General features: G+C 42.4%; 1 pseudogene; it reads left to right on the top strand.

The window, feature by feature from the left end:
* Window positions 1–16534: 16534 nt before the first annotated feature.
* On the top strand, window positions 16535–24925 carry LOC134384436 (annexin A1-like; annotated as a pseudogene).
* The last annotated feature ends 1460 nt before the right edge of the window (window positions 24926–26385 follow it).

The following is a 26385-nucleotide window of genomic DNA, read 5'->3' as shown; positions in this document are numbered from 1 at the left end:
TGTTGGTTGTCTTTTAACTCTGTTAATTGTTTCTTTTGCTGTGCAGAAGCTTTTTAGTTTGATATAATCCCATTTGTTTATTTTTCCTTTGGTTGCCCATGCTTAAGGGTCATATTCATGAAGTCTGTGTCCAGTCCTATTTCCTGAAGTGTTTCTCCTATGTTTTCTTTAAGAAGTTTTATTGTTTCAGGGTGTACATTTAATTCTTTAATCCATTGAGTTGAATTTAGTGTATGGTGAAAGGTATGGGTCTAGTTTCATTCTCCTGCATAATGATATCCAGTTCTCCCAGCATCATTTGCTAAAGAGGCAGTCTCTTCCCCAGTGTATAGGCTTGGTGCCTTTGTCAAAGATCAGATGGCTGTAGGTGTGTGGGTTGATTTCTGGATTCTCTATTCTATTCCATTGATCAGTGTGTCTGTTTTTATGCCAGTACCATACTGTTTTGGTTATTATAGCTTTATAGTATAGTTTAAAGTCAGGTAGTGTTATGCCTCCAGCTTTATTTTTTTTTGCTCAGTGTTGCCTTGGCTATGCGTGGTCTTTTGTTATTCCATATAAATGTCTGGATAGTTCTTTCCATTTCTAAGAAAAATGTCATTGGAATTTTGATGGCGATTGCATTGAATTTGTATATCATTTTGGGTAGTATGGACATTTTCACTATGTTGATTCTTCCAATCCAAGAGCATGGGATATCTTTCCATCTTCTTGTATCCTCTCTAATTTCTCTCAGCAGTGGTTTGTAGTTCTCATTATAGAGATTTTTCACATCCTTGGTTAACTCAATTCGTAAGTATTTTATTTTTTTGGTGGCTATTGGAAATGGGCAGTCTTTCTTGATTTCACTTTCTGCATGTTCACTATTGGAGAATAGAAATGCTACTGATTTTGTGTGTTGATTTTGTATCCTGCTACTGTGCTGAAATCATTTATCACCTCCAAGAGATTTTTTGTAGAGGTTTTAGGCTGTTTGATATATAGGATCATGTCATCTGCAAACAAGGACAGTTTGACTTCATCTTTTCCGACCTGGATGCCCTTTATTTCCTTCTCTTCTCTGATTGCTCTGGCTAGTATTTCCAACACTATGTTGAATAGGAGTGGTGAGAGTGGGCATCCTTGGCTAGTTCCTATTCTTAAAGGAAAAGCTATCAACTTTTCCCCATTCAGGATGATATTGGCAGTGGGTTTATCATATATGGTTTTAATTATGTTGCGATACTTTCCATCTATACCTAACTTGTAGAGGGTCTTTGTCATGAATGAATGTTCAATTTTATCAAATGCTTTTCCAGCATCTATAGAGATGATCATATGGTCCTTGTGTTTGATTTTATTAATATGGTGTATCACATTTATTGATTTGCGTATGTTGAAGCAACCTTGCATCCCTGGGATGAATCCCACTTGATCGTGGTGAATAATTTTACGTATGTGTTGCTGTATTCTGTTTGCTAGTATTTTAGTGAGGATTTTTGCATCTATATTCATCAAGGATATCGGCCTGTAGTTTTCTTTTTTGGTTATATCCTTACCTGGTTTGGGTATCAGGATGATGTTTGCTTCATAGAATGAGTTTGGGAGATTTGCGTCTGTTCCAATCTTTTGGAATAGTTTGTAATGAATCGGTGTCAATTCCTCTTTGAATGTTTGGTAAAATTCTGCTGTGAATCCATCTGGTCCTTGGCTTTTCTTTGTTGGGAGCCTTCTGATAACGGCTTCAATCTCCTTTATTGTTATTGGTCTGTTCAGACTTTTTTTCATCTTCATGGCTCAGTTTGGGGAGCTCGTGTGTGTCCAGAAATTTATCCATTTCCTCCAGATTTTCAAATTTGTTGGCGTCTAGTTGTTTATAGTAGTCTCGAATGATTCCTTGTATTTCAGATGAATCAGTTGTAATACCACCTTTTTCATTTCTAATTTTTGTTATTTGAATCTTCTCTCTTCTTTTTTTTGTTAGCCATGCTAATAGTTTGTCAGTTTTTTTTATCTTTTCATAAAACCAACTTTTTGATTCACTGATCTTTTGTATTATTTTTGGGGTTTCAATTTCATTCAGTTCTGCTCTGATCTTAATGATTTCTTTCCATCTGCTAACTTTAAGTTTGGATTGTTCTTGTTTTTCTAGTTCTTTAAGGTGAAGTGTTAGGTTGTTCACTTGCCATCGTTCCATTCTTCTGAGGTGAGCATTTAATGCAATAAATTTCTCCCTTAGTACTACTTTTGCAGCATCCCACAGGTTTTGGTATGATGTATCATTATTTTCATTAGTTTCAATGAAGTTTTTGATTTCCTTCTTGATTTCTTCTTGGACCCATATGTCATTAAGTAGAATGCCGTTGAATTTCCATGTGTTTGTATAGTTTCCAGAATTTCGTTTCCTATTGATTTCTAGTTTTAATCCATTGTGGTCTGAGAAAATACATGGGATAATTCCAATTTTTTTGAATTTATTGAGACTTGATATGTGACCTAATATGTGATCTATCCTGGAGAATGAGCAATGTGCCGATGAGAAGAATGAATATTCTGAGGTTGTTGGATGGAATGTTCTGTAGATATCTGCCAAGTCCAATTGGTCTGGAGTACTGTTTAAATCTAGTGTTTCTCTGCTGATTCTTTCCCTAGATGATCTGTCCAATATTGACAGTGGGGTGTTCAGGTCCCCTGCTATTATGGTATTAGTGTCTATTTCCTTCTTTAGGTCTAATAGAGTTTGCTTTATAAATCTGGTTGCTCCGACATTGGGTGTGTATATATTTATGATTGTTATGTCTTCTTGATGGATCAATCCTTTTATCATTATGTAGTGTCCCTCATATCTCTTCTTATGGTTTTTAGTTTAAAGTCTATTTTATCAGATATAAGAATAGCTACTCCAGCTCATTTTTCATTTCTGTTTGCATGGTAAATCTTTTTCCATCCTTTCACTTTTAGTCTATGTGAGTCTTTATGGGTGAGGTGGGTCTCTTGAAGGCAGCATATAGTTGGGTCCTCCTTTTTAATCCAGTCAGCCAGTCTGTGTCTTTTGATTAGGGAATTTAAGCCTTTTACATTAAGAGTTGTTATTGAAAAGTGTTGATTTATTCCTAGCATTTTATTGATTACTGTTTGATTGTCTTCGGTGTCTTTTGTTCCTTGCTTTCTGATTTACTGTTTGTTTTCGTGTTTGTTGGTTCCTTAGGTTGTAGATAGCCTTTTTGTTTGTTTGTTTTCTCTTCATGAATGCCATTTTTATTATACTAGTAGGTTTTGATTTTTCTTGGGTTTTATTGCAGTGGTAGTTATTTTTCAGGAACCAAACCCATTATTCCCTTGAGAATTTCTTGTAAGGGTGGTTGTGTGGTGGTGAACTCATGCAGTTTTTGTTTGTCTGAGAAATATACTATTTGCGCTTCATTTCGGAAGGATAGCCTTGCAGGGTAGAGTATTCTTGGTTAACAATCTCTGTCTTTTAGTATCGTGAATATATCATCCCATCCCTTTCTGGCTTTTAGAGTTTGTGATGAAAAGTCTGATGTTAGCCTGATTGGGGCTCCCTTATAGGTGATTTGATGCTTCTCTCTTGCAGCTTTTAAGATTCTCTCTTTGTCTTTGAGTTTTGCAAATTTGACTTTAACATGTCTTGGAGAAGACCTTTTTGGGTTGAATACATTTGGAGATTGTTGACCTTCCTGGATTTGAAGATCTGTGATTTTTCCTATATCTGAAAAGTTTTCGGCCACTATTTTGTTGAATACATTTTCAATGGAATCTCATTTTTCCTCCTCTCCTGAAACACCCATGACTCGGATATTTGAGCACTTCAGGTTGTCTGATATCACTCTCAGATTTTCTTCTATGCCTTTGATTCTTTTTTTCTTTTTATTTGTCGGCTTGTGTTATTTCAAACAGCCCATTTCACCTGCACCCTAACCATCACCCTAACCCTCACCCTCACCCTGACCCTAATCCTCACCCTCACCCTGACCCTCACCCTACCCCTAATCATCACCCTCACCCTAACTATAATCCTCACCCGAACCCTAAACCTAACCATATTCCAACCCTAACCCTAACCCTCTCACCCTAACCCTAACCCTCTAACACTAACCCTAACCCTAAGACTCTAAAACTAACCCTAACCCTAACTCTAACCCTAACCCTCTCCCTAACCCTAACCTAACTCCAACCCTAACAGTAAACCTAACCCAAACCTTAATGCTAACCCTAACCCTAACCCAACACTAACCCTAATCCTAACCCTAACACTCACCCTAACCGTCACCCTCACCCTCACCCTCACCTTCACGCTCACCCTAACCCTAATCCTAATCCTAACCCTATCCCAACTCAAACCTTAACGTCAAAACTTACCCTAACCCTAACCCTAACCCTAATACTAACCCTAACCCAACTCTAAACCTAACCGTAACCTTCACCCTCACCCTCAGCCTCACTGTCACCCTAAACCTAAGCATAACCTAACCCTAACCCTAACCCTAACCATCACACTCACCCTAATCCTAACCCTATCCATAAGCCTAACATAACTCCAACCATAACCCTAACCCTATCCCTAATTCTAACACTAACCATAACCCAACTCTAATACTCCCAATAACCCTCACCGTCACCCTCACCCTAAACCTAAGCATAACCTAACCCTAACCCTAACTGTAACCCTTCCCCTAACTCTCACCCTCACCCTAAACCTAACCATATCCCTAACCTTATCATAACTCCAACCATAAACCTAACCCTAACCTAACACTAACCCTAACTCTAACCCTCACCCTCATGCTAATCCTCACCCTCACCCTCAACCTAACCCTAACCTAACCCTAACTCTCACCCTCACCTTAAACCTTACCCTAACCCTAACCCTCACCCTAACCCTAATCCTCACCCTCACCGTAAACCTCACCCTCACACTTACCCTAAAGCTCACCTTCACCCTAACCCTCATCCCAACCCTAACGCTCACGTTAACCCTCACCCTCAACCTTACCCTAATACTCACCCTCACCCTAACCCTAACCCTACCCTAACCCTAACCCTACCCTAACCCTTACCCTCATCCTAACCCTCACTCTCACCCTAAACCTAATCCTCACCCTCACCCTAACCGTAACCCTAACCATCAACCAAACCCTAAGCCTAACCCAACTCTAACCCTAGCCCTAACCCTCACACTAACCATCAGCCTCACCCTAACCCTATCCCAAACCCTAACCCTCACCCTGACCCTCACCCTAACCCTAATCCTAACCCTAAAACTCCCCCTATCACCCTAACCCTCACTCTCACCCTCACCCTCAACTTCACCCTAAACCTAAGCCTAACCATAACCCTAACCCTAACACTAACTCTAACCCTCACCCTCACCCTATCCCTAACCCTAACCGAACTCCAATCCTAACCCTAACCCTAAACCCTAACCCTAACCGCTAGCCCTAGCCCTAACTCTCTAACCCTAACCGGAACCATAACCCTAACCCCTAAACCCTAACCCTAACCCTGCTTCTAAAAGAGCAACCTCCAGTGAGTGTTTCTGGCAGAGATATAGAACACACTTTTCAAGGCCTGTTTGAATGCCTTTTGCAGTGTGATTTCGCATAGACTTTACGAAACGAAACTGTTTTGAGCTCTACCTCTGCTCTAACTACCACTTCCTCAATTCAGTGAGTTATGCTGGATTCTAAATGGGGAAGCTTCCCTGACTCTTTTTCACAGAGATTTTGAAACCAAATTCTCACAAGCTATTTCCACTGCAGGCTCCAATGGGCTTCCCCATAGAACTCGCAAACCTGAATTCCTACAGGCTAGATGTGAGAAGCACGATCTGCTGCTTGTTTTCTTACAGTTAAACTTTCTTCTAACAGGGCAACCTCCAGTGAGTGTTTCTGGCAGAGATATACAACACACTTTTCGAAGCCTGTTTGAATGCCTTTTGCAGTATGATTTCGCATAGACTTTACGAAACTGTTTTGAGCTCTATCTCTGCTCTACCACTTATTTGGTTCAGTGAGTTATGAAGGATTCTAAATGGGGAAGCTTCTCTGACTCTTTTCACAGAGATTTTGAAACAGATTTTGAAACCCTATCGCTAACCCCTAATCCTAACCCTCTAACCCTAACCCTAAATCTAATCCTAACCCTAAACTGAACCCTAACCCTTACCATTAACCCTAACTCTCTAACCCTAACCCTATCCAAAACCCTAACCCTACCCCCTACCCCAACTGCAACACCAACCCCTACCCTAACAGTAACCCTTGTCTAACCCTAACCCTAACTCTCAAACCCTTTGTCTAACCTTAACTGTAACCCTAACCCTAACCTTATAACCCTAACCTAACTCCTACCCTAACCCTAAACTTAATGCTAACCCTAACCCTAACCCAACTCTAAACCTAACCGTAACCCTCACCCTAAACCTCATCCTCACCCTAACCCTAACCCAACTCCAACCCTAACTCCAAACCTAAACCTAACCCTAACCCTAATGCTAACCCTAACCCAACTCTACCCCTAACCATAACCCAACTCTACCCCTAACCATAACCCTCACCCTAATCCTAATCCTAAAACTAACTCTAACACTAACCCTAACACAACTCTAATCCTCCCCTAACCCTCCCCCTCACCCTAACCATTACCCTAATCCTAACCCTCACCATAACCCTAACCCTCTCCCTAACCCTCAACCTAACCCTAATCCTAACCCTCACCCTGAATCTCACCCACAACCTAACCCTAACCTTAAACTAACCCTTACCCGAACCCTTACCCTAAACCTCAACCCAACCCTCACCCTATCCCTACCCCTAACCCTAACTCCAACCCTAACCCTAACCCTAAGCCTCTATACCTAACCCTAACCCTAACTCTAACCCTAACCCTCACCCTAACCTTCACCCTCACCCTCACACTCACCCTAACCCTAACCGTTACCCTAAACCTAACCCTCACCAAAACCATAACCCAAACCCTAACTTCTACCCTAACCTAACCCTAACCCTCACCCACACCCTAACCATCACCCTAACCCTCACCCTCACCCTCATACTCACCCTCACCCTAACCTTAATCCTAACCCTAACCCTAATCCCAAACCTAACCCTAACCCTAACCTAACTCTACCCCTAACCATAACCCTCACCCTCACGCTCGCACTAACCCTCACCCTCACCCTATTCCTCACCCTCACCCTAAGCCTAACAATAACCTAACCCTAACCCGAACCCTAACCCTCACCTTAACCCTAACCCTAACCAGAACCCTAACCCTCAACCTAACCCTAAGCCTAACCCAACTCTAACCCTAGCCCTAACCCGAACCCTCAACCTAAACGTCACCCTCACCCTAACCCTAACCCTCACCCTGACCCTTACCCTAACCCAACCCCAACCCTAACCCCAAACCTAACCCTAACCCTAATGCTAACCCTAACCCAACTCTAACCCTTACCCTAACCCTCACCTTCACCCTAAACCTCATCCTCACCCTAACCCAACTCCACTCCTAAATATAACCCTCACCCTCACCCTCATCCTAAAACTAACCCTAACACTAACCCTAACGCAACTCCAATCCTCTCCCTGACCCTCACCCTCACCCTAACCGTTACCCTAACCCTAATCCTCACCATAACCCTAACCCTCAGCCTAACCCTAATCCTCACCCTGACCCTCACCCGAATACTAACCTTAACCTAACCCTAACTCGAACCCTTGCTCTAAACCTCAACCCAACCCTCACCCTCACCCTATCCCTAACCTAACTCCAACCCTAACCCTAACTCTAACCTTAATGCTAACTCTAGCCCAACTCTAACCCTAACTGTAACCCTCACCCTAACCATCACAGTCACCCTCACCTCACCCTGACCCTCACCTCACCCTGACCCTCACCCCACCCTGACCCTCACCCTAAACCTCCCCCTAACCCTTACCCTCAACCTAACCCTAACCCTAATCCAACTATAACCCTAAACATAACTCTAACCCTCACCCTAACCATAACCCTCACCCTCACCCTAACCGAAGTCCAATCCTAACCCTAACCCTTATGTAACCTTATTCCTAACCCAACTCTAACCCTAACCCTAACTGTAACCCTCACCCTCACCCTAATCCTAATCTTAAACCTACCCCTAACCCTAACCCTATCCCTAACCCTAACAATACCCTAAACCTATCTCTAACCCTAACCCTCACCATAACCTTAACCCTCACCCTAATCCTCACCCTCACCCAGACCCTCACCCTAACCGTAACATAACCCTAACCCTTACCCTAATTCTAACCCTAAACCTCACCCTAACCTCACGCTCACGCTATCCCTATCACTAACCCTAACCCTAAAATTAACCTTAATGCTAACCCTAACCCAATTCTACCCATAACCCTAACCCTAACCCTCACCCTCTAACCCTAACCCTACGCTAACCCTAACCCTATCACGAACCCTAACCCTAATCCTCACCATAACCCTAACCGTAACCCTACCCTAACCCTCAACCTAACTCTAAGCCAACACCAACCCTAACCCTATCCCTAATCCTAACCGTAACCCTAACCCTAACCAATCTGTAACACTAACCCAAACCCTAACCCCCTACCCCTTACCCTAAAACCCTAAAACTAACCCCAACCCCTAACCATAACCCCTAACCCCTAACCCTAACCGTAACCCCTAGCCCTAGCCCTAACCCTTAACCCTAACCGGAACCCTAACCCTAACCCCTAAACCCTAACCCTAACCTTGCTTCTAAAAGGGCAACCTCCAGTGTTTCTGGCAGAGATATAGAACACATTTTTCGAAGCCTGTTTGAATGCCTTTTGCAGTGTGATTTCGCATAGACTTTACGAAACGAAACTGTTTTGAGCTCTACCTCTGCTCTACCACTTCTTCTGTTCAGTGAGTTATGATGGATTCTAAACGGGGAAACTTTTCACAGAGATTTTGAAACAGAATTTGAAACCCTATCCCTAACCCTAACCTTAAACCGAACCCTAACCCTCACCCCTAACCCTAACTCTCTAACCCTATCCCAGACCCTAACCCTACCCCTACCCCAACTGCAAAACCAACCCCAACCCTACCCTAACAGTAACCCTTTTTGTCTAACCCTAACCCTAACTCTCTAACCCTTTGTCTAACCCTAACTGTAACCGTAACCCTCTAACCCTAACCCTATCCCCCTAACCCTCACCCTCTAACCCTAATCCTGACCCTAACCCTCTAACACTAACCCTAACAACCCTAACCCTAACCCCAACAACCCTAACCCCAACCCTTACCCTAACCCCAACCCTAACTCCTAACCCTAACCCCAACCCCACCCCTAACCCTAACCCTACCCCTGACCATGACCCTGAGCAAAACCCTAACCCTAATCTGGGGACTGTCGCGGGACGACGGCCTTTGGCGTCTCCAACTGACGCCCCGCGCTGTGCTCCCGCGCTCTCCCCGTGCCTGTCCTGTCACGTTTCCCAATGTGACGTCACATGCACGGTGCTTAGCAACCGGTGCCCAGCTGCCCAGAGCTTGCTCGGTCCTGACGAGACGTGGAGGCTGCGAGCGGACTCTCTGTTCCTGCCTTGGTTTCTCTTGATCGTTCGGCCTGTCGCCTGTTCAAAATGGGCAACTGGTTTAGTAAGCTTCTTCGTCCCCCTTTCCGCAGCCGGCCCCGGCCCCGGCCCCGGCGTCGCCGCCCACAGCCACTCGAGGCCCCCGGCCGCGACCCTCTCCCCCCTGCCCGGGGTTACCCCGCGGCTCCTGCACCCAGCCCTGATGGCCAGAACCCCAGCCTGATGCGGGGTCGGGTGCCTTTGTCACCTGGAATTTCCATCGCTGCCAACTATCCCCATTCCCGCCACCGGCCCCGGCTTAGCCTTCCTTGGCCACTCAAGGCCCCCGGCCCCAACCCTCTCCCCCCTGCCCGGGGTCACCCCACGGCTCCTGCACCTGCTCCCAGCCCTGATGGCCAGAACCCCAGCCTGATGCGGGGTCGGGTGCCTTTGTCAGCTGGCATTTCCATCGCTGCCAACTGTCCCCCTTCCCGCCACCGGCCCCGGCTTAGCCTTCCTTGGCCACTCGAGGCCCCCGGCCCCAACCCTCTCCCCCTTGCCCGGGGTCACCCCGCGGCTCCTGCACCTGCCCCCAGGCCTGATGGCCAGAACCCCAGCCTGATGCCGGGTCGGGTGCCTTTGTCAGCTGGAATTTCCATCGCTGCCAACTGTCCCCCTTCCCGCCACCGGCCCCGGCTTATCCCTCCTTGGCCACTCAAGGCCCCCGGTCCCAACCCTCTCCCCACTGCCCGGGGTCACCCCACAGCTCCTGCACCTGCCCGCAGCCCTGATGGCCAGAACCCCAGCCTGATGCGGGGTCGGGTGCCTTTGTCAGGTGGCTTCTCCATCGCCGCCAAGAGGCACGACCCCATCGGGCGGGCTAACTTCCCCTCTGTGGGGATCCTTCCCTGGCCATTCAGGGGGGACGCCCCAAAGAAGCCCGTGCCCTCTGATCCCAACTCCCCGATGGTCAGACGCTCGGGCGCCCTAAGGATCCCCACTCCCCAGCGCCTCTTTCCTTCTCGGCCCAAGAAGGAGGTCCCTGCTATGGCATCTGGTCTCCTGTCCCGTCGTTGCCTGAAGGTGATTGAGGCGATGTCTCCCACCAGCCGCCTCTGGGAAGGCCATGCCTTTCCCAGCACAGACAGACCTGCTGGAGGTGGCTTGTCCCTAGGGAGGCCGCACCCAGAGGCAGCGGCGCCCCCTGCCCCAGCCCCGGGCTGCTCGCTGCTGCCCCGGCAGGAGCCACAGGGGCCCTGCAGCAGGAAACGTAGGAAGCCGATGCCACCGCCCCTGCCCCTACTGGGGAGTCCAGGTGAGCCGCCCCCACCGCCTAAGGTTCCCCGTAGAGCGGCCAGCAAGACCAGGCCACCTGGGAGCGCACCGAGGGCGGAGGGAGCAGCAGGATCTTGGATGATGAAGAGGAGACCTTTCGGGAAGGGACAGAGGCCAGGGCAGACTCCAGAGCCCCTCAGGCCAGCCCTCCCCACCTGTGCAGGTACCAGCTACTCCCACCGCCACCATCACGGACTCCAGCCTTCCCACCCGGGCCCCGACCCTGTCTGTCCCTCTCCCTTCCCCCACCAAACACCAAACACTGAACACTGGGGAGGAAATAACCTGCACCTTCTCTAACCCTACTCCTTTGGCTGTCCTTGATGACTCCCTTCCTCTCTTTAGGTCCAGTCCCATTCCAGGGGCTCCAACTAATGAGAATGGAGGTCCTATTCCTTCACTCACAGCTGCAGGGCCTCCCATCTCTGCCCTCTCCACACCTCCCACTCCCGCTCCCTTCTCCTTCAGGCCTCCCACCTACAACACAATGGAGCCCCCTGCCCATCGTGTGTGTAGACCCCCCTCCTCCTCTTTCCTCCCCCCCACCTCCCGTCCCTCCCACCAGGACCTTTGCATTCACCAGCAATCCCATTCCTTCCACAGTGTCCTCCATCACAGCCAACGCTTCTGCACACGTGACCTGGCAGCCTACTCTGGACCCTGGGGTCGAGGACATGGACACGACTCCTCCTTCCATGGCTGTAATCTTCACATCTCCCCAACCCTCCAATATGATATTACCCCCAGTTTACCAAATCCACCTGAGGAGGAGGCAGATGCACTCTGCACAGCCAGGAGACAACAGCAGCCCACCTGGGGTCGAAGACATGGACACGACCCCTCCTTCCATGGCTGTAGTCTGTAGATCGCCCACACCCTCCATTATGAGCTTTCCCTCAGTTTACCAAGTCCATGTCACGAGGAGGCAGACGCACTCTACACAGGCAGGAGACAACAGCACCCCACCTGTCTACACAACAGTTCCCATGCGCCTCCCCAAACCTTAACCACCCGTGACCCACAAACCACCCCTCAGCCCACATGTGGGACCCCTGCTGGGCAGCAGCACAGAGCCTCTCTCCCCAGAGCCCCTAGTGTCACAGGCCTTCCCATCCCAGCTCCTGCATTCACCTCCGGCCTGGTAGGCAGTGCCTCTGAAATAATGTCATCAAGGCTGCCTTTGGCACCGAGGCTATGGATACCACCCCTCCATCCAAGGCTGTCCTCTCCCACTTTCCCCCCATCTCCAGTAAATATCTACAATTAAGTGCAAAACAGTTCCTTCCCTCACACCCTGACTTGCACCCGTTTCCAACAGGAATTAGACAGAGTTGCCATTGCCCCCCATTCCGTCAATATGGAAGAATGTAGACAGAAAAGAAGGAACCGAAACCACCTCAAATAAGTTCAAACTGTTTCTTCCCCCTATCTCAAATTGTCTCACAAGTTGTCTTGCAGGATGTAAGCTTACCACACACAGGGAGAAGGGCCCTGCTCACCAGAAGACCTCGAGCCCCTCAGGAACCACTCTTCTTTCATCTGTGGAAGTCAAGGGCAGGAAGGTGAAACACCAGAGCTGTTTTGAAAGCCAGAGGTCCTTCAGCAAGGAGAATCCAGCATTCGTAAGTTTCAGCACCATGACTTGGAGCAGAGAATCAACTTACATCCTGTCGTGTGGACTGATTAGGAGATAGCCAATATATTTTGCCTCATTGTTACACATGGCCGACCCAGAGATTGTCAGTCCATTCTTGCCCAGGTATGTGGCCTGACGCAAAGCTAGCCAATCAGTCTTACCAAGTGACAGTTAAAATCAGCCCAACCCTGGGTCAGAGAGATAGATTTGAGAGCACCTGGACTCCAGTCTCCTCGCTGGTCAACCTACAAAAAAAAAAAAAGCCTTTTCTTTTCTCAAAATTTGACACAATACTACTGAGTTCTGTGTGTGTTGGGCAGGAAACCCTTGCTTGGTAATGGTTCGCTTCTATTCATAGTTTATTGAGGGATTTTGATCATGAAAGGGTGTTGAACTCTGCCAGATGCATTTGCTGCATCAGTTGCATGTAGTGTCCTTTACTTGATTCATCCTTCTGTCAGTGTGGTGTACTTAGTTGGTTTTTACATATCAAACCACAATGTGTTCTAGAAATGAATCCCACTTAGTCATGGTGTATAATGCTTTTAATATGCTGCTGAACTCAGTTTGTTAGCATTTTGTTGAAGATTTTTGCATCGATATTCTTGAGGAATCTTGGCCTTATGGTTTTCTTCTCTTATAGTGTTTTTTTCTGGCTTCAACATCAGGGCAATGCTGGCCTCGTGGAATGTGCTAGAACATTATTTCCTTTCCTTCAATTTTTTGAAAGAGTTGGAGTTATACTGTCCTTGAGTTAATGCTTACAATCCTTCTATTTCAATCTGCAGGGCTCCCTTTAACATTTCTTGGAAAGCAGCTCCAGTGTTAATAATCTCCATCAGCTTTTGTTTATGACTATCTAGGAATGTCTAAGGTTTTCCCTCATTTTTGTTGGACAGTTTTGCTGTACATACAATTCTCACTTGACAATTTTTTTGGCACTGTAAGTGCCAGTATAAGTATCCTTTTTTCAACATAATTTGCTCAAAATTCCATCATAATTTAATAGCGGATATGAAACTAGACTCAGAGGTTTTGAGCAGGTCCTCCTTACAAACCAATGAATTATTGATACCGTTTTAGTCTGTCGCTTATAACAAAATACCTGGAACTGAGTACTTTGTAAGAAAATGAAATTTATTGCTCACAGTTTCAGGCTGGAAGTCCAAAGTCCAGGGAACACATCTGGGGAAGGCTCTCTTCGGTGGTGGCTTCAGTGATGGCAGGTTATCACATTGCAAAAATGGTGGAGCTGAGAGAGAGCTAGCAAGAGAGAGACAGACTCTCTTCTCTTTTCTGTTAAAGCCCTCAGAACCACACCCGACCAGCATTTTTAATCCATTCACTAAGGCCTGCTCCTACAATTTAATCACCTCTTCAAGGCCCCACCTTTCAGTTACTATACTAGGATTTCCCACCCTCAACACTCACAGTGAAGATTAAGCTTCAGTCAGGTTGCAGGGGCATGCAGTCTACAGCAAATACAATCCTGGCAACCCACAAAGATTCATTCAGCCAATCCAATTATGGGCCCTCCATTTTAAAGAAGAGTAAAAGAGATTTAGCTAACACAAAGCAAAGGAAATAGTAAGTGTTGCTTTCCATTAATTCTGGAGATGGAAAAGTTAGGACCCAACAACCTTAAGGTAGCCTAAGACCATTATATCTGCATTTTGGTCATGGGGATGTTCATCAAGGCTGCCTTTCTCTGTCACTCCAAAAAATGTCTATAATATGTAATTATGCTTATTGCAACAGAAAATGGACATTTGAGTAATTAGAAGTAATTCGGCTTGATTTTCCCAGAAATTTTGCCTACAAAATGAAGATAGTTGATCTGGACGCTATCAGCTATTAAAAAAAAGGTTGTTTAGATCTTAATTTTCATGGTGAGAGAAATGGGCTTCTTTCAGCTCTGCAGTCTCCTATATATCTCTGTCCAACCTCTGTTTTGTGTTTGGAAAGAATCGAGTAGATGTTAAAAAGCAACATAAATAAATAACAAATGATACGTGACATATTTTGTGACTTATGAGAATGTGGAATGAAATGGGATCTAGCACAAATGTTTGTTTTATTGCAGTGTTTTACGAAAGAGGACAATGTTCAAGGTGCCAGAAAACAAGAATTTCCCCATCCTATTGGGACCTGAACTCCCCTCACACCTTCAGTAAGTCACCCTCAGGTGCAAATCTTTTCTCGTACCTGGTATGTATCTTAGTTTTTAGATAAGGGCCTCTGATAAGTACCAAGTAGGGGCCACACTAAAAGATTTGGGGGAGGGTCTCAGGCCAGTGTCAAATCAGGTCCAATTTAAGGGGTGCCCCAGCATACTGAGCTCACTAGGGAGTTATTGCTAAATTTTGCTTTATTTCTTGCCGGGATATTTAGGGTTTGGCGAAGGACAAACAGGTGAGGAAATCTGGGAGGGAATCAAGAGCCTGAACTTCAGTTGTAGAAACCAGCACCTTGAATAATGACCAGGAGAGCCCTAGGATGCTTCTGCTCACGGCCCCTCATGCGCGACAACAGGCCGGTGAGGACAAGGGACCCCAGGCCCTCGTGCTCCCCGCCCTCAGCCAGGGTGGCTCCCCCTGCTCACCTCTGCCCCCGCCTCCGCTGCCTGAGCCTAAAGGCCTACACAGTCAGTGCCTGTCGCCGCCAACCTCATGCCCTCGTCGCCCCTCACCAACTGTGCCCCGGTCACTGGGACGCCCGGCCAAGCTCAGGCTCCCGCTGGTCAGGGCAGTCCTCTGAGGACCCCGACTTTGTCTGTTCGCTCCCGAGCTCGGCTTCGAGCAGGCCATGGCCCTGGGGACAGGGACGGTCCCCACACAGCCCCTGGGTGCCCGAGCCAGGTCTCTGCTCCTGCTCCAGCACCAAGGAGCCTGCACAGCCCGCGCCAAGGCTGGACGAGCTCTGGCCGGTCCGGACCCCACAGTCCCGAACAGTCCCCACAGGTGCCAGACACCAGAAGTCCCCAGGCATTGGAAAGTCCGCCTGGGGACTGTGGTGGGACCACGACCTTTGCCCTCGGCGCCTCCACCTGTCGCCCCGCGATGTGCGCAGGCGCCCTCCCTGTTTGAAGGAGCGTTTGAAGTAGGATCAGACACTGCAAGGTGGGGAGCCACAAACGATTCATATCCTCTTCCTTTCTCATTCCAATGAATGGAATGTCACCCCTTTTCTATGTGTGTAACATCTATTTCCAAGGCTGATATACTTCTTAGTTTGTCAAGAACTTCACTTGCAATGTCTTGATCATAAATCATTTTATGTCAATTGATAGTGAAGTAAATTGACTTTAAAGTCTGGTGGCCCTGTGTTTGCAGGTGTGGATGAAGCAGCCACCACTGACGTTCTAACTAAGAGAAACGACGCTCGGCCTCAACAGATCAAAGCTCATACCTCCAGGAGAAAGGAAAGGCAGGTTAGAGCGGTCACTGCAGGTATTTAATTTCAGTTGTATTTGAGTTTAAACACGGATTCTGAAGTGTAGTTACCTAGTTCTTGGTCTAACCACGGTTGTTCCATTGTTTCCAAGACCCGGATTGCAGTTTTTATCCACTTTGTTGCAACTGAATCGATTTTATCAAATGCAATCTCTGTAAGAAAACGAGCCAAAATGCCGGGTACCGTTCAGGCTTTATTAAAGGAGGAAACACCTGCCGGGCAGCGCTCACAATGGCGGGGCAGGGACTAGGAGGAGGACAAAACGTTTATATGGGTTGGTGGGCGCCAAAAACGCAGACGTGGAGGGGGAGGGAGTGCTGGTGTGTGGGATCAGGGCGACTGCTGCTGTGGGCCTGGTGGGCAGGGGTGACGGAGTCAAGATGGAGGTACCTCTAGGCGGGAGGGGAAGGGTCCTTTGGGAAACCACGAGGTAAAGGTTTTCTTTGTTTGAAGAAACCACGAGGTTAGAGTAAAAGACTGGCCATACTGCACTCAATCATATCCAAGGTGATGTGACCGCGTCCAAGATGGGCCAGTCGCAACCGCGATGATGTCGGTGAGGCAACCATATCCAAGACGGCGCAGGATACGTCCAAGATCTATCATTCTTATTGTAAGTTCCTTGCATATATGATGTTCTGAACACAAATCTTTATTTTGAACATCAAGATTACTATTAGTAGTAAGACATATGTTCTGATTCAAATGTGTCTTCTGTTAAAATTCAGTTTGAGCTGTTTAATGCCTCAATGTAAAATTTACGTAAAATTTTACTTTAAAAGCAAGCTTTATATCTTGTATATCAAATATAGAATTTTTTTTCTTTCCTCTTTTAAGCGGTGCAATTAGAAAACTATATGATGGCCATGTCTGATTGTAGTGCTTTTTGAGCAGTGAAAACTGCAAAGGTTGGAAACATTATTGACACATTACTTTTAAAGTATTTTTACTGCTGTTTTCTGCTAACACACAGCCCCTATGTTTTGCACTTTGTGATTTCTCCCCTGTATAAAAGATTAAGAATCCTATCCTGTAAGAGGTTATCAAAGAATTCAGTAAATTTTATTCCAATTCCTCTGGGTCTAAAATATTAAGATAACATTCCTAAATATCTTGTATGCTTCTCTATGTGAAAGGAAGTCAACTCTAAAAGATGATTGGGTTCAAAGATAAGTAGTAAGATAACCTAAAGATCAGGAATACCACCATTGTATAACCATTTAAAAGCCCTTATGCTAATCTCTTATCTACAGCCCCTGGATGAAGCTCTGAAGAAAGCCCTTACTGGTAACCTTGAGGAAGTTGCCTTGGCTCTACTAAAAACTCCAGCTCAGTTTGATGCTGATGAACTCTGTGCTGCCATGAAGGTAAACCATCCGATTTAAGCAAAACTCCCTTCCTCAAGAGAATGTACAGAGCAAGTCTGGTTATACTACTGTACTTTAAACATCTAGTACAGTGCTTGTCAACCAGTGGTAATTCAATGAATGAACAAATCAATAATTCAATGAATAAATTAATATATATTTGAAAAACAGTGTTGGTACTAACACCCTCACTGTGATGTTATTGCATTTACTGCATCAATTGCTCAAACTTTGTTATTGCTCAAATTTTGCCATGCTGTATTTTAGAATTATTTGATAAGATGCACTTACTCAACTTATTCTTATTAGCAAAAGCTTTTTATGACTGTAGCTTTTCATTCACAATATTATCCAAATTGCTTCCACTGCCTATGGGAAATAAATGTGACGATCCAAAATTTCACCTCCTCTAATTTCTCTATTTTTATTAAAAGATGATAATATTTGGAAGTGTCCCAAAAGTCACTGTACATTATGGCACTGTACATTATAAGCCAATACAGAGATGCCAGATATTATATTATTATCATTGTTAATAGTAGTTTACTGCAAAATCTATTTTTCTTATTTCTCAGAACTGAAAAGAGATCTAGCCAAAGACATCACCTCAGACACCTCTGGAGATTTTCAGAAGGCTTTGCTTTCTCTTGCTAAGGTATAACTCAGATACTTCAGGAAATGCCTCTTCTTTTATGAAGAGTCAAATTTTAGGTTTGAGCTTTCTCACTTTCTCTAGAAATGAGTAACTAACTTTTTTTATTTCCTTCTTACTAATATTATTTTTAATTGACACGTAATTATGTATATATGTATGAGGTACAATGTGGAAGGATTAAATCAATCTAATTAACACATCCATCATTTTTTGTGGTGGGACATCTGAAATGTACTTTCTTAGTTACTTTGAAATATACAACGCATTATTATTGACTATAATCACCCTGCTGTGCAACAGATCTCAACACTTATTTCTCTGGCGTGTCTGAAACTTTGCACCCTTTGGCCAACAACTCCCCATTCCTTCCCTCCCTCCCCACCCTCTTACCCCCATCATTGTGCGCTCTACTTCTGGAAGTTCAGCTTTTTTTAGATTCCACATATAGGTGAGATTGTGAAGTGTTTGTTTTCCTGTGTCTGGATAATTTCACTTAGCATAGTGTCCCTCAAGTTTATGCATGTTGTCTCGAATGACAAGATTTCCTTAGCTCTCTTTTTTCTCATAGAATATTATTTATCTGGTTTTAAGAGAATGAAGTAAGCCATGTGATTACATGTTACAGAAGAGCTCTAATGGGATTGTTTTTTCAGGGTGACTGATGTGAGGATCTTGGTGTAATGAAGACTTGGCTGATACAGACACCAGGGTGAGCAAGCAGTTACGAAATTCTGCTGGAGTCATTCCCCCTGCCTTAGGTGGGCTTCCCACTAGATGCCTTTCATTTGAAAGGAAATATAAGATCCTCCCAGAGGTCAATGGCTCCTTAATGTTCATTCCTTGAATAAGGGACACCTTCCAAGAGAAAAAAATGTAGTCTTTAACTTTCAATAGACCTCATTATTTGTAAAGCCCGAGAGGATTAAAAGACAACAATGAGAATTTGATTTTTCATTCCAAAGTAATTGCTTTGTTGAGAAAACTCTGAATTTTCATTTTACCAGGTATAAAAAGGGAAAAAGTAATTTTTTATTAAGGGAAGTGAAAAGAGTAAGCCCATCTAACATTGTTTTAACAGTGAACGTTGGAATGGATTGTAGATGTTAGTTTCTATTGTAAAACTATTGTAGGATTAATGTAATAATATAACTATAATAACATATTTATATACTTTCAAATATATGGCTTTATAGAGTAAGACTGCTGGTTATTTATGTACCAATCTGTTGGCAACATTAGAAAAATGCCATTTTAATAAAGCCTGGATTTGTTTTAAAAAAAACAAACAACTGCTATTTGTATTATGCCTTCCTTGTGGAATTGTATTCACTATATAAATTCACCACAATGAGTCAATAAGGATAGAAACTTATCTTCCACCACCTCCTTCAATATACCAGGACATTATTTTGCACATAATAGGCACTCATTAACTTTTTGTTGAATAAAGGCATACATATAACATCAGTTTGCTTGAACAGTCCAAAATAACTTTTTAGGTCCTTTGGAAGTTTCATTATTTTAATAGAAATTTTGCAAGCACCTCAAAAAATAAGAGTTAGCATTTGAATAATTGCCCACAATAAAAAATTATTCTTATTTGCTGGTGACATTTCTGAATTTACTTTCCATTTTAAGACTATCAGGGCTCTTAGATGTATATTTATGGAGGCTACATGGATTAGTGTGATCCAGGCGGATGGTAATTAACATTTCAAAGTTAACAGAGTGTGTGCTCCTGACAATAGGGCAGGGATTAGCTTTTTTCACTTACAAAAGGGAAAAATCAGTAGTGTAGTAAGGGTAAATTTTTACAGCTTTTAAATTACAGAGTCAGAATTTGAATTGAGAAATTCTAACATCAAAATGCAAGATCTAGGTTATGCTTGAATTATTGACTTATAAGTACCATTTGCTAACAATTACTTTGGACAATAAAGAGTAAAAAATCTTTTTTAGAGAGTTCCTTAGAGTTATCTTGATATGGAGCATAATCTTAAAGCAAATTAATTCAACAAGCACTTATTCTGCAAACTCATGTTTGTCTTAGTGTTTACAAGAGATAGAGATATCCCTTTAGAGATAGTGTGGACGATACTTGACAAACAAAATTAGGTCCCTATCTTTAAAGAACATGCAGTCTCAGTGTTACCTACTCAGCTGCCTAGGAAATCTTTAAGGAGACCTAACATTCCTGTGCAGATACCACTTCAGCAGATAATCAAGTGTTTACGTTTTTGCCTCTTGACAGGCTTTATATGAAGCAGGAGAAAGGAGAAAGGGGACAGATGTGAACGTGTTCACTACTACCCTCACCACCAGAAGCTATCCCCATCTTCATTCACAGAGGTAAAAAGAAAAAATTTTGTTTATGGAGTTTTTTTATCGGTGTCACTCCTATATCAAATGGGCATAGTGCACCCCACACATTACTACTATGTATTCATTTGTCCAACTTTGTACAGCCACTATTTTATAGTATTTGAAACACTTTTTGTGAGTTTGGCTTGTCAGACACCATTTCACTATTTTCACTGTTTTTATTCATCTAAATGATTTGGAACAAATGTGACAGAAGCCATATATGAAACAGAACATATAAAATTACAATGAAGTAAAACAAAAAAACTCAGGGCTAAATGAAGAAAAGAGTATGTAGGTATTCCAGAAACAAACAAAGAGCCCAAAAAGAGTTCTGGCCCTTGAGCACAAGATTTAGTTAGTTCTGCGCTTTCTGAAACCCAAGACAAGAGGAAAGTCATGATGATTACCTAAAATTTGTTATGTTATACTAGCACACTGTTTTCCCATGCTAAACTTAAGAGAAATTTACTGCACAGAGATTTCTGTAAGAGAAGATCAATTTGCTATGGCACTTAGCACTGCGGTAGTAAGTGTATGGTTGTCAATCACGTGCCATTTCTACTACTGTCAACACTTACAAACATTTCCCAAAACATACAGGAGTACCAAAATGGCCATGCGAGTTTTGTTCCCAGGAGAAGATGAAGTATCCATATTATGCTTAGTTATGAAAATAGCTTTAAAATGTGTGGTTGAAGTTGTTATCCCAAGGAATTCTCAGAACCAGTCTCCCTGATTTTGCTAAAGTTTTTGTACATCTCTTAGTTTAAACTTAATACTCAGTGTTTCAGAAATACACCAAGTACAGTCAGAACAACATGAACACAGTTCTGGACCTGGAGCTGAAAGGTGACATTGAGAAATGCCTCACAGCCATCGGTATGTAGTCCTAGAGCTGAGAAAGTTTCTAACTAGAAATGGTATTTTCAATGCTGCCCCATGCCTAAAAAAAAAAAAAAGAAAAAAGAATTCAAAAAGCAAAACAAAACAAAAAACAAGTCCTCAGACATGGTGCATCTGTGTTTCAAATAGAGGCAACATGTAAGATTGACAAAGCAGTGTGATAACCTTCTTTGTAACAGTAGATATTATTTCCCTTTCAAAAATATGGAGAGGTGGAATGTACTTATTGAGCACCCACTTATGCCAAGCAATGCACCAAGTGGGGCACACTGCAGAGGCCACGCTGAATAGTCATTAAGAGCATGGGATTTGGAATTAGATAAATATAGATTCAAATCCTGGTTTACCAGTGCTTAACTGTACCACCTTGGGCAAGTCCAGGAGTCTGATTCAGCTGGGTTAGCTTCTGAAAATCTGTACATTTTAAGGGTCTCCCAGGTTATTCAGATGACCGCTAGGGTTGGGGAACCTATGTTCTCAAGCAGTGCCTCTCAAACATTACCAGGCACATGAATCCTCTGGAATTCTTGTTAAAATGCGTATTCTGATTCAGTAGGTTTGGGGTGGATCCTGTGCCCTGGTTGACGCCAATGCTTTTGGTCCACAAATTTCACTTCAAGTTGCAAGATAAAAAGCACTGTGAATTGTCATGTGCTATTATTTAGGTGCTGCTTTATATTTAAGTCTGTCCTATCCCAAGGTGGGTTTTTTGTTTTAATGTTCTTATTACAACATGAAGAAAGTATTTATTTGTAGGCCTTTAACACCTACTGGTTTCTCCATTTCCAAGAAGAATATATTTAAGATAGTAATAACTATTAAAGTTGCTTTTAGGTGGATTTAAGGTAGAATAGGTGACAGATATGAGGGGAAAGGATATTCAAAACCATCATCTGGAGAGTCATCAATGTCTTCTCATAAGCCAAATGTCTCCTTTGGTGTGGATGGGGGGTGGCAGTGAGGAACGACATGGGGAACAGAATCCTGTTGGCAAAACTCTGTATTTCTTGTTTCTCTCACATGCGTCTTTCTTCTTTTGTGGTGAATATGTCAACTAAAATTTGCCTCTCTTACAGTAGAATGTGCCACAAGCAAACGAGCTTTCTTTGCTGAGAAACTTCATCAGGCCGTGAAGGTACCATTCTACTGATATGTTTTACTCAGAAAAAAATTACTGTTTTGTAGAGAGAACAGAAAAGTTCATTTTCTTAGAAAATCACACATTTATATCTTACTGCTAAAGAGAATCATTATTCTATTGAATTAAGAGGTAATACATTACCTTCTCAGAACAAGCTTCTGTTAAATTTGGTGATTTTTAAAAATAGGTATGATTGTAAAGTGAGCTTGTAAGTGATTTATGGCTTACCTGTGATTTGCTTAAAACCTGAGTCACTGGGGTAAGGGAGATATACTTTCACTTTTTATGTGTGATTTTAGTAACCCACTTCTGCTAAGCTTGTGAGTTTTCTGATCTCCCACTTTCTAAGTTTCATTTGTCTTTCATTGTTCTGTTTTTCACGCCATGGATTAATAGCTAAATCTTTTAAAATATCATTTAATGATGACGGACGTAGAACGTGTTATATGTTTTTGAGAAACTTCTGTATTTCGCTTTAAACTTACTCTCTAGCATGCATGGTATTATATAGGATACCATTTCTCTATTTATATTTTGAGCCCCCAAATGAGTAGTTATAAAGTTGTCTTTGTTTTTTTCTTTGCAACTCCAAGACAGAGAGGTCTTCAGAGAGAGAGAGATCTAACTGTTCAAATAATATTAAGGAGCCTCTATGAAATGAGAAGCGTGATAGCTGTGGTCACATAGGAGGCAGCACAGTTGCTGCCCTCCGGCTGCTATGTTTGGCGTGGTATGTAGCTGGTGATGAGGAATACCTGGTACTACGTATAGAACCACAAAGAGAAAGAGGTGCCCCAGATTTGGAAATGAATGTAGCCGTGCTGTCAACTAAACTGAAACCTGAAGTTTGAGTGAAGTTTAAGTGAAAATGAGCCAGGTGAGGATGAGGGTGGAAGAGATGGGGAGACACAGCAAGGGTGGTCCAAGAGGCGGGAACAAAGTGCACACAAGGCTTGAAAGCAAAAGGTAACACAACCCTTTCAAGGCAAGAAATATAACTAGAGCAATGGTGCACAGTGGAAGAGATTGTAGAATTAGGCAGGATCCTCGATAAAGTGATTGGTTTTCGTCCTAAGAGCAACAGAAGACCACTGAAGTGTTTTAAATACATGACTTAGATGGTCAGATTTACAATTTCTAAAGTTCGCTTTATTTGTAATTATTGTCTGGTTTAGGCGGAGGAAAGTCTGGATGGTGGGAGACTGATTAGGAGGTTGTAAAAAGCTCTCTGTATCTACGGCTAATGTTTCTTGTCATTTCCTTACCACATGTGTGCTGTATATGTGCTGTGTATGTGTATGTTTTAATCTGGAGATGGTTTCTAGAAATTACATGGAAGAGTAAAAAGAGCTTCACTTTAAAATCCATGTTCTTTAGTAAGATTATTTTCTAAATGAGAGGCACTTATGATTATCTGTTTTGGACAGGGTGCTGGAACGTGTCATAAGACATTGATCAGGATTATGGTTTCTCATTCTGAAACCGACATGAATGATATCAAAGCATTCTATCAAAAGATGTACGGTATCTCTCTTTGCCAAGCCGTTCTGGTATGTTGGGATTTTCATAATGCCATTGTCACAAATAAAATTTATTTTTGCAGTCTTCAAAGAGGAGCTGACTTGCTCTATCTGTGAATTTCATATATTAGATTAATTCAATATATCAGGGTGCATACTTCATAAGATAATCGAACTTTCACTGTAAAATTTACTAGTAAATTTTCTACTGGAAAACCAGGTACATTTTCAACCAAAATCATGGAAATGTTCAGCATAATACATACATAAGCTTATCAACAAAATTTGATAGAGTTTCTGCCACTGTAGATAGACATCATGATTTATTTTGTGATGAATATTGGTGAGGGGATTAGGAACGTATTTGCAAAATATTTTTCTTAATTTTGTCATATGTAAAACTGTTTAAAATATATATTCATGTTATCTCATTAGCATATTGAAAAATAAGACAGAAAAGTCAGGAGTTTTGAACTGATTGAAAGATAGATAACTGTTTAAATTCAATTCATTATTTGCCTTGGATAACTAAAGTCTGCCAAGTTAAAAAAAAAAAAAAAATCACAGGCTTACAACTTTCTCTCTTTCTGTTCAGTGAATTAGGTATTATATTGTGTTATTCAATTCTGTGTGAGATTATATTTCATTATTAGAAAATAATGGCTCTAATGTAAAATATAATAAATTCAAAGAAGTCCTTAATCTGAATCTTGAAAGCTATTGCTCTTTGTACAGTAATCAAGAAATATCAGTTATCTGCTAGACATATTTAATTAAATGAATGGTATTATCAAAGATCGCACGTAATCGATGTAGTGTAATGTATAATCTGACTTAATGTCTACAAATACAATAATTCTTCTATAATTAAAACTATCTTATGTTTATTATGATTGGGGTAATATTAAGTGCACTGTATTTTTGAATCAACAGGATGAAACCAAGGAAGATTATGAAATAAATCCTGGTGGCTCTTTGTGGAGGAAACTGAACACTCCTTTGATGGTCTCAAGCATTATGATCAGAAGACTTTTTAATCATACCTTTTCATTCTATGACATAGGCTAAATGAGAAACTTTCTTTAGCAGGATTACTGTCTAAACCTGCTTTCTGAGAAATACAGCCTGTAAATCATTTTATATTACAACTATGTACAATAGAGATAAGTTTTTTAAAAAATATATTTACCCTAAACTATAAAACCCCATAAACAAGTTGTGCTAGTAACATTACCTGAAAAAGATGTTCATGTAGCTGAAAATGAAATGATGTTACAATACAGTTGTTATCGTTGGGTTTTCTATTTTGATTTTCCTTTATGTGTTTAATTTGATCTCAAAGGACAGGAGACTTAATCCTAAATTACAATTATTTAATGAAATAGATTTCACATGCTGAATTGAAGAAAATATTTACAGAGTTAGAAAATGGACTCATGTTTTATCTCCTGGATACAGATTGTTGAGAGGATGTCTTTGTATAATAATGGGTTTACTGCACCAGCATTATAATAATTTGACGTGATACATTTCATGAACCATGATAAAGATGAAATGGTAACACACAAAAAAATTTCTCGCTTTTGTTTCATGGTAATTGTATGTTTAGTTTTTCCAAGAAAGTGCCAAACTATTTTCCAGAGTGGTAATACTATTTTACTTTCCTACCATAAAAGCAACAGTATTCCAGTTTCTCCACATCCTTGCCAGCATTTGGTGTTCTTACTATTTTGTATTTTAGCACTGTTTAATTTTTATTGTTGAGTTTTGAGAATTCTTTATACATTGTAGATATTAATTATTTGTTAGGAATGCGGCTTGCAAATATCTCTTCAGTAAATAGCTTACCTTTTTATCCTCCTTGAGGGTCTTTCATTGAACCAACATTTTAAATTTTAATGAGGTCCATTTTTCCTTTTATAGATCATGCTTTAGATATCATGTCTACAAATGCTTCACCCAACCTTAAATCCCCAATTTTTTCTCTTGTGTTTTTTGGCTAAAATTTTATAGTTTTCATTTTACATATAAGTTTTTAATTAATTTTGAGTTAATTTTTGTGTGATGTGTGATACTTAGGTTGAAGTTTTTTTTTTTTTAATTCTTATGGATATCCAATTGTTCCTGTACCATTAACAAACAGATAGACTTTAACAAACAAATGGATAGACTTTTAACAAATCCTTTGTTAAAAAGGCTATCCTTCCTTTATCAGATTGCTTTTGCACGTTTGTCAAAAATAAGTTGGTTATATTTGTGTAGGTCTTCAAGTTTTAATGTTTATATTAAGTCAAAATATAAAACCTTTTGATTTCTCATGGTCCATGTAGATATCAATTCGTTAAGTCCTTTACTCCAAGGAAAACATCAGCCATGGTACAAACTCTCTTTTAAAAAAGGCAATGGGGAAAGTTCCTTTTCCATGAGAGTCTTCTTACCACACAGAGCTGG

This window comes from Cynocephalus volans, chromosome 8 (genome assembly GCF_027409185.1).
Source record: "Cynocephalus volans isolate mCynVol1 chromosome 8, mCynVol1.pri, whole genome shotgun sequence".
Lineage (NCBI taxonomy): Eukaryota > Metazoa > Chordata > Mammalia > Dermoptera > Cynocephalidae > Cynocephalus > Cynocephalus volans.
This window is presented reverse-complemented; position numbering and strand designations above follow the sequence as displayed.